Below are 9,772 nucleotides of genomic sequence, written 5' to 3' on the forward strand. Positions count from 1 at the left end.
CTGCATCAAAGCTTCCTACATGGCTTCTGTGGATTGCATCTGCTCGGTGCACACAAGGCATCCACTGAGGGTTCCCCCACCATGAACCACAGTTGGGAGAAACAACTGATCACATTTTGGGCGTCATGCTGTCTTGTCCATGACCTGAATTCCGAGAAGCCCTGGGAATGTGTCTCTTCAGTAAATGTGTATCGGTAACCACTGAAGAATTTTATTTGAGAAACTAGCATAAGGCTGAAGAAAATCCCCTAAGAGCTTTACTAAAGACTGAAACTGTTTTTGAAACAATAAATAGGGCTCAGAATTTTTGTTTTCTAAGAAAATTTTTGCATACAATGGCATGTAACATTCTTCTGATTCTCAGTAGCTCCCACATGTCTGTTACTTGGTTTAACATGTTTATCTTTCGGAACACAAACCCCAGCTGATCACATTCCCAGTTTTGTGTATATCTAAGGAAGGCGAATTCCTTGGGCCTGAATTCACACCAGGTCAGGTTACTCACCTGTTGCTCCCCGAGTCTTCATCGTCTCTATAAATGGAAGCTCAAACTCACACCTGGAACACATCTTTGTCACATCCCGTCACTCGCTTCACACCCACCCTCCCCAGGCCTGTCGCTCCGTATCCACACACGTGCATCTGGACTCTGTCGGTCTCTCTGCACCCTCACTACCAGGGTGGCCATAACCTTCCACCTGAACTAAGACAATAGGCTCCTCACTGGTACCCACTTGTGACCATTCTGCTCATAGCACTGAAATGCTCATCTTACGTGTTATCTGTATATTGCTTCCTGTTCGAAACCTACAGGGGCTATGTCTGCAAACAGGGTGTCATGGGGTTCTTACCCAGTTTCAGAGGCCCTGTGAGCTCCGGCCCCAGGCTGCCCTCCCCTGCTGACCACGCTCGAGTGGTTCCAGCCTACTTTCAGTTCCAGCAAAGATCTCTTCTGAGTGAGGACCCTGGCGCAGGCTAATTCCTCAGCCAGACTCAACTTAGAGCAGACTGTGCCAATTACAGCTTTTTTTTAATTGGGATGTGCCTGATACACAATACTATATTGTATATAATATATATAAATATAGGTATATAATATATAAACCAATATATATGTATATTGGCTTCAGATGTACACCATAGCGATCAATGATTATATACATTACTAAATGCTCAGCACAGTAAGTGTATACCCGTTTCCATGCCAAGATATTACAGTAGTATTGGTTACAAACTGTGGGATCAGAGAAGTCATTTTTCAGACCTAAAGGGTGAGTGGGCCACCCTGTTACGTTGTCTCATACCGTGTCCCCTTGAATTCATTAGCACTAATTGTATCATCACAACTACATTTAGCTGGCCTCCATCCTACATAGTCAGCCCCCAGGGACCAGAGGCGTCGGGTTTCCTGTTAAGGGCATCTCCCTTGCTTGGAACCCCATCTCCCTTGCTTGGAACCCCCCCGAAATAAAAAATTGCCTGCTCATTAAATATTTGTTAAAGAATACATTAATGTTATTTTCTCCTAAAACCCGGCCTGCCTTAGAGTATGTTATTTTTTCTTCTTTAATCTAGATTCAGGGTTTTTTTTAATAAGAAAGACTGTTTCTGAGCAGCAGAGACCTCTCTCTCAACTCCAGTGGTTGCCATAGCAAACAAATCTTTGCGTTTGAATGATTACACATTTTAGATTGATTCCTCACTCATTCAAACTCATGTGGGTGTCAGTGGCCTGCAGTCGGCTTTGCTTCTCTAGAAGGAAACCCGAACTCCTTCCCTGTGGAAGCGCCCCATTCGGTTCCACCATGAGGGCCATGCTGTTCCTTACAGCCTCATGGGGAGAGGACAGGCACGCAGGGCGGGCCTGGGAGCAGGGGCCCCTGACTTCTGCCCACATTCAGCAGAACGGGACTCTGTCTCTTCGCCACACATGCAAGAGGGGCTGGCAGGCGTGTTCCAGCCGGGGCAGAAGAGGAAAGTATTCATGATCAGCTCAAACACAGTTCCAAACTTGCAAAAGAATTATGTTTCAAAAATTCCTCTCCTTTAACTAGATGTGCTGTGGTGATCATTTTGCAGCATATGCAAATATCAGATCATGTTGTACAGCTGAAATTAACATAATAGTATACATAAAAATATATAAATACAGTGTGAAATACAGGACTACAACTAGGTCACAGCACCAAGCGGGTACTGAGGCCACAGTGGGAAGGAATGGTCACAGAAGGCTTCCTGGAAGAGGCCCTACGAGGACTAGCAGTGACCTTAAGGATAGTTCCCGTGGGTCACAAGATGCAAAAAATGGTTTCCAGGCAGAAGGAGCAGCATGACAGGGTTGGTAGACCACATGGTTGTGGGGGGTTGGGGGGCTCTGTTGAAATGGTTGTTTAGATTTGGGGATGTACTGTTTTCCACCTTCCCGCTCCCCAGTCCCACCATGGTGTGGGCCCTTATAGCCAGGGTGCAAGAACCCCCAAACCCCGAAGAATCACAGCTGAGTTGAGGCGCCCTCTGTGGCCACACTCAACGGCCCTTCTCTGTGGACTCACAACCCAGCTGGCTGGACAGAGGCAGGGGCCTCAGTCACAGCAGGCCTCTGGGTCTGGGGCAGGCAGGGTGGGCACAGGGAACGGCAGGAGGCGGCCCCTGGGGACCAAGACGTGAGCAGCCCTGGCACAGGGCCGGGTGGAGGAAGGCTGGCCGGGAGAGGCACCCTGGCCTCCGGGTGCACAGCCTTCGGGGACAGCTCAGGCCCAGGGACCGTCCCTTCCCCGCTCCTCTCTCTCCCAGCTTCTGACTGCGTTTCCCTGGCAGTCTGGGAAATCTTTTATTTAAAATTCAACTGTTCGTGAAAAATTCTCTGTGCCTCAGAGGTCCTGCGTTTGCCTCTGGGCTCCCCTTCAAGGGCTCTGTGAGAGGCAGGCACATTGGTCTGCTTATGTAGGTAAATTTTTTGTTGTTGTTGTCTTTCTGAGATTTTCTACAGTTTGAAACAAAAGTAACATCCTTGCATGAAATGTAAAAGGTTATTCCATAACGGACCACTAGTGAGAAGCCTAGGTTGGAAGGAGTGAGGGAGAGAAGGGAAAGACAGCGAGGCGCCCCCAGAGCCGTCTCGGAGCGTCGCAGTCCCCGGTGCCAGGACTGTTAGGCGGCCACTGCCCCGCTCCAGCGCCCAGCAGAGGCAGACAACGCTGGGTCTGGAGGGCTTTGGCCATGCAAGGGACACCTGGCTGAGGCACGTGTCGCCTCTGTGGCCTTCTCAGGGGGTCAGGGCAAAGACACCAGCGGACCCTGACAAGGGGAACCAAGAGCCATGTGCTCAGGGCGCCGTCTGGGACCTAGACTGGCAGAGCATCCGTTTAGTCTCTGGACGGCCTAAACTAACCCATTTCTAGGCTTCAAAATGAATATGTAAGACTGTCATTGCTTGTCTTTGGACTATTGTATGAAGCCAACTTTATTTTTTTTTCTTTTCGATTTAAGTATAGTTGACACATAACACTGTGTCGGTTCAAGGTGCGCCCCACGTTGGTTTGATCCGTTCGTACACCGCAGTAGGACTGCCTTTGTGGCAAGGGCGAGCACTCCATCCTGTCCCATAATCACCAGGGTTTGTGGTGGGAATCCTTAGATCTGGTCTCTTAGCCAGTTTGATGATTGTAATGCAGTTGTGCTGCCTGTATTCGCTGTTCTGTGCTTCAGACCTCCAGGACTTACTGTTTGCAAGCTTGCCTCCTTGAGCAGCGTCTCCCGTCGGCCCACCCCCGGCCGCTGTTAACCTCCCTCTTACTCTGTGTTTTCCCAAGTCTGGCTTTTCAGACCCCACGTGAGGGGTCCTACCATGTTTCCTGCCACCTGCCACTCATTTCAGTAACTTGTCTCTGCCTTTTCTCTGCTTGCTTCACTCTTTTGATGTATCTTTTCCACTTTTCCCTTCTTCTCCCATCTTTCCTTCTGGATTCTTCCATCTCCCTCTTCCTCTCACGTTAGATTCAGGGTCTCAGTGGTCTCCGAGGGTCCAGCCAATTTCCTTCTTGTCCTGGGCTGCAGATGCCACCTTTCCATTTGCGATGGATCAAGCCAAAGGTAATGAGCAAGGCTGAACATGTGCCGAGCACAGAGGTAGAAAAGGGGCAGAGGGCTTCCTTCCCAGGGTGCCAAAAACTGGGGAAAATCAGTGAAGTCTTGGGTTGCTGTGGGCTCTGCTGTGATCCCGGAAGTGTGTTTCGTTGGCTCTGTGGCTCTACTCCAAGCATCTGCCTTGTCCAGGCCTAAGATTTCTGGTGAGTCCCGGAGGCACCCCGCCGGCACCCCCTCCCTCCTGCCCCAGTCCAGCCCCTCCTGCTGGCGTCCGGGGCTGTGAGGACCCGCTGGCAGCAGGACAGTCTAGGTACCCCACCCCCAAATTTAACTGGCACTTAGGTTTATTATGGCGGGTGGAAACCTCTCTCCCAGCTGGGGAACTGAGGATAAAGTCACATATGATACTCCTGTTATAATTGTTATGAGGATCATGTCTTTCAGAAACAAGCTCTTCGGGAGAGATTGCTTTTGTTGTTCGTTTGGCCTGGGAATAGGAAATTCCTTCCCTGTCCTGATGTTAGGCAGTCTTCGGCTTTCCCTCCGGGAGCACAGATATGCTGGCAAATGGTACCCCCACCCCCACCCTGCAAGCTGGGCACGGCTTGCAAAACTGATGAGTCACAAGTATTCTAGTTGCACAGTGATATTAATGATGATAATGATGTGAACAATACAGGTCACTTTTCAAAATGTTTCCTTCTCAATTCTTATTTCACTCTCAAGTAAATTCGAGAGGCAAGCCTTTACATTATCGCTGCTTATCTTGTCAATGACTAATGGTGGCCCAGAGAAGCCGAGGCCACCGAGCTCATAGTTGGAGACAAATCATTCCAGGACACGGGGCTCCTGATTCTGGGCGTGTCCCTGTCTTACATCAAGAATGCTTCCTATTTACTCTTCTCTCCATCTTCAGTGAATAACTATCTTATACGAGCTTTCACTGTGACATTTCTGTTATTTTTCTATTCCATTCCATTCCTACTTTCACCAGTTAAGTCTGAACTTAAGTACCCACGATGGTCCTCACGATTTCTGCACATCTCAACTTCCCCTCGCTCCAAATGTGTCGGTTCCTCACTACCACACTATTCCTCCTAAAAATAATCTTGGAGATTCTGTTATCCATAAAATAAAATCAGACTCTTTACTGGGCATGAGAGGTCCCTACCTACGTCGCTAGGCTGACCTCCAGGAGGAATCCTGCCCCACCCCTCCGCCCCCAACCTGCTGCTCCGGGCACCCAGGGAACTGGCCTGGGACCAGGCCCTGCTCCTCCGACCCCCGCTGCAGGTCCGCAGGGGCCTGCTTGTGGGTCAGGCCTTCTCCTGCCGTGCCAGCCAGCAGTGCCCTCACTCTCTGGGGTGCCTGCTTCTCACCTGCCACAGGCAGGTCCTGCCTCTTGCTTCTTCAGCTTTGTTTTGTCTGTTCACCCCCCTCACAGGCTCCAGGAAACTTAAAGGCACTGCTTCCTTCCGGCTGCACACACACAGCTGCAAATGCACAGTATGGCCCTCCGTACAGATAGACAAAAGGACGGACAAAGGGATGCCAAAGGCAGCCAAGAATCAGCACATGCCCCTGGCCATGGTGGCTAGGAAGGGTCTTGTGGTGGGCACAAATAATTGAGTCTCCAAAGGGACTGAGTTTTTGACACAAGGAAAGGAATGGCTGTGACACACCCTGAAACTGGGTGGGGGAGGACAGCAGCGGATTCCCAAGGCTGACTCAGTGTGGCTACCAGCCGACAGGTCTGCTTCCAAAGAGAAGGCCAGAGAGTGTCTATGTGTTAAGTCATTTTAAAGAGAATGTCTATGCCCAGCCAGGTACTCTCCAAGCCCAGCCGTGCCCTGTGGCACACCCTGGGGGACTCGGTCTCAAAGCCAGTAGGACAGACAAGGCCATGGGCAGCCACGTGGTGCTCCCTGGGGCTCACATTGGGGTTGCACATTATTGGGAAGGATGGCTCAGAGGTGATCACACGGGGGGGTGACCATGTCTGTGTGTCACTGTTAGCCGTGATCACCTCACTGGAGAGCTCCCCACCTGGCCGCTCCCAGCCCAGCTTCTCACCTGGTCTGGGTCATGGGCCTGCCCGTGGAATGGCTCCAGGTGGGTATCTCCTGCTTACCGCCTGCCTTGGGCAATCTGTCCTGAGATTTTTGAGCAAAGACGTACAACCTGGTTTCTATTATTACTTAACCAGAATTCTTCCAGAATCCATTCTTGCTAAGATTTTTCTCAACAAGACAACCAATGGAAGTCGTGTCCAGTATCAGCTGACAGCCCGCTCTAGGTCACTGAGCACCACCTGGGGCATCTGACCAGGGGCAGGTCAGTTCCACTCTCAAGCAGACCTCAAACATTTTGTAAAAACCTACATTTACTCCAGGGAGAGGATCCTGGCCAGAGGGGGTTCTGGAGATGCCTGACTAGGTCATACTAGCAGCTAACACCTGCAGGCTGTTGACTATGTCTGGCATGTGGGGGGGCTGCCTCTCTGAGTCCTCCAATCCTAGGAGTCAGGTACAATTCTCTTTTACAAATGAAGAAAACTACTACATCTCTTTCTCCCAAACTGGCTACTAAATGCCCACATTCAACACTGCTATGTACACCACCCTTTCAAAAGGATTTTGTTCTGCCATAGAAGACATTTTACAAAGTATTGCTTTAATAAGGGAGGAGTTTGGAGTTTGCAAGGGTCTTTGTTGTCCAGAAGCCAGACATTCCTAAAGGATTAAGCAGACAACCTACACTCTAAATCTGCTCGGCCATTACTCTTCAAAACTGTCCTAGGAAGTCCACTAATACATTGAACAAAAGGCTAGTGCAGCCATCGCAGACCACAACAGTCATGCCCCGAGCATCCCACGTATTCTTGGTCCAGACACAGTATCATTGGAAATCCAAGGTAGAGTAAAATATCACCTCTGCTCTCAAGAAGGTAGAACTTGGATATGGATGCAGAATTCACATGTGAAATAATTGCCAAATGCGCAGGTGGAAGTGCCCAAGGGCTCAGAGTCCACGGAGCCCTCGGAGAAGGGCTCGTGCTGGAGACAGGACTAGAGGGGTTTGAAGGATGGGGTGGGGGGTCTAGATGAGTGGGGGCAACAGACCGAAGAGCCTTCCTGGCAGGATGAGGGGCTGGGGACAACGCTGCGCCTGGTGTATGTGAGGGCCGGAGAGTCAGTGCGTTAGGGCCCCGGGTGGTTTGCAGGAGAGGCTCTGCCCCCGGCAGGGCTTGGTCTGGGGAGTGGCATGATGCACGCGGGGCTTCTGACGGTCCCCCTCTTAGCCTGCTGGGCACACTGAGCCACCCAGGGGGTTCTCAACCCTCCTTGCCTTTGCCTTGAGGCCTCTGTCCAACCAAGGTCCCTTCTTAATTTGCAGGTTATTTCTGGGTGATTTGCCCTTACACTGATTGGTTCTCGGGTGCCCCGATGAGATCATCAGTGATCAAGCCCAGGGTGTCCCATGCCACCCTCAGCCGGGAACAATTCTAAAGGACAGCATGCAGTTTCCTCCTGCCTATGGCCTCAACATTGCCTCTGTGGCTTTTACCACTTTCATCCTCTTTCCTCGTTCTGTGTCACTTCTTGTCCTCTCTGTCCCCTGAGTCCCCTTCTCCCCCTGATTCTCTCTACTGCCAGGACTGCCCCACCTGCCAGCACACGTTGCACTCCCCACTGAACTGTTCCTGGCTTTCCTGCCCCGACCATGGCCCCGTCTTCCCGTCTCTGAAACGCAAGAGCGCCTGGACCTCCCTGCTCAGCTCCCAGCGGGAGCCCCGCGTGGGCCCCTGCGGAGAGGGCTGGGTGATGACCACCAGGATGCAGGGCTCACCCCGAGGCATCCAGCACCACCATCTGGGCTCCTTGCTGAGCCCTGGCAGTGAGCCTCCTTTGTGCTTCGTGGGGATGGGTGTGATGAAAACTAACACAAGGCCCAACCCTCCCACAGTCTCCTCTCTGTGCTAACAGATCATCTGCCTTCTGGAAGGGGGACCCAATGTTCAAAGCCCTTCCCCCACTTCATGCTCAGCAGAGGACCGGTGCACCCTGGACCCTGCTGCCCACAGGCTTCACTCAGCAGCCCTCCTTCAGCAGCTGCTGTCCCAGCCCTGAGAAAGGCGCCCAGGTGTCTCCCCGGATGCCTGCTTGCCTTCGGACCCAGGCATTTACAGGAGAGTCCCCTCAAAGGAGCCCAAAAAAGCCTAACAGGGTTACTAGTCAACCCCATGTGGGCTTTCAGGGGCTCAAGGCTTCAGCAGGTCAGACAGAACCCAGAGCCCTGTCCCTGGGTGGCCAGGCCTTCTCTCTGGGTGAGCTTTCCTTTCTATGCTCCATCCCCTGCCCCTCCTCTCCAGGTCTCCACCCCTGATGGCCTGACCTCAGGGTGACCATGGGCTTGGCACAAGAAGTACTTCCTTTAGATTGCTGTGCTGAGCTCTCTAGAGAGCTGACTCCGCCAACAGTGCTCACTCAGAGCCCACTGTGCCCGGCCCTCAGGGGAGGGACTCCAAGAGCATGTACAGAATTCAGGAAACGGGATGCTTAAACTGAAGGGGTCCCAGCAGCCACCTAACCCAAGGCCTTCACTTACAGGTGAGCACAGCCCGCATCCCGTCTGCTGGAATGAGCAGCTCAGGTTCCCACGGGCTTTCAGGGATGGAGCTGAGACAGGTACTTCCCAGATGCCCCATCACCTCTGATGCAGATGATGAAATGAGTAAGTTGATCAGATCTGTGTGTACACTGGCAGCGATTCGGTGAAGGTCTGGGGAACCGCTGAGATGCCCCAAGAACCGGGGGGCAGCCAGGGCAGGGGCCCCACCCTCAGCCCACTGCCTTCCCCCGGCATCATTCATTTCCACCTGGGCTGAGCAGGAAGGCCCGGGCAGCGATGGTCCTGCCACCAGCTCAGCCGGGATTGCTGCTCTCTGACCCGGTCCTTCAGAGGGACACACGGTCTCTTTCCAGGTGTGAGTGGCATGTAGATGGCAGGGGGAGTAAATACTTGGCTCCCCTCATGAGGAAAGGCAAGGGTGAGCTATCCCCCAATGAGAGGCAGCAGAGGCTTCTCCCCACCTCCCCGCCCCACGCTGAGGGGAGGGAAGGAGGAGCAGCCCTCCACGAACGCCGAGGCTGCTCTGGTCTCCCACCTCTGCTCTCATCTCCGGCCCTGAACAGCAGGACAGAGCTCCAAGGTGCTTATCAATAAACACCTAAGATGCTAATATCTTAGCATCTTAGCAAGGGGGAAATCCTCAAAGATCATAAGGAGGCTAAGCAAAACCCCCAATACAAAAAAACAAAGCAAAATCATGGGTAAACTAGTGACAAACCGATAATGCTAATCGAAGGTAGAATGTGGCCGTGATGAGGGCCTGAGTTCCCATGTACAGGAACCGGCTGCTTCCAGATGGCAAAATAAGGAGCCCACAGTGCATAGGCAGTTGCAGTAACAATCGTGGACTCGGTAGACCCAGATCTCCCACAGGTCACAGCGGGAGGATCAGATTCTCATAGTTGTAAAGAACCTCAGAGTTTCAACTTTCAGTGTAAAAAATCAAGTGTGATGTTCGCTTTTAGTGACTACTGGTTATTTTCCAAATTCTAACAGATCTTCAACAATATTGTTTCCTAATAATGTTTCTTTTAATCCCATTTTATTGTCAAAC

Source organism: Manis javanica, chromosome 6 (genome assembly GCF_040802235.1).
Source record: "Manis javanica isolate MJ-LG chromosome 6, MJ_LKY, whole genome shotgun sequence".
Taxonomy (NCBI): domain Eukaryota; kingdom Metazoa; phylum Chordata; class Mammalia; order Pholidota; family Manidae; genus Manis; species Manis javanica.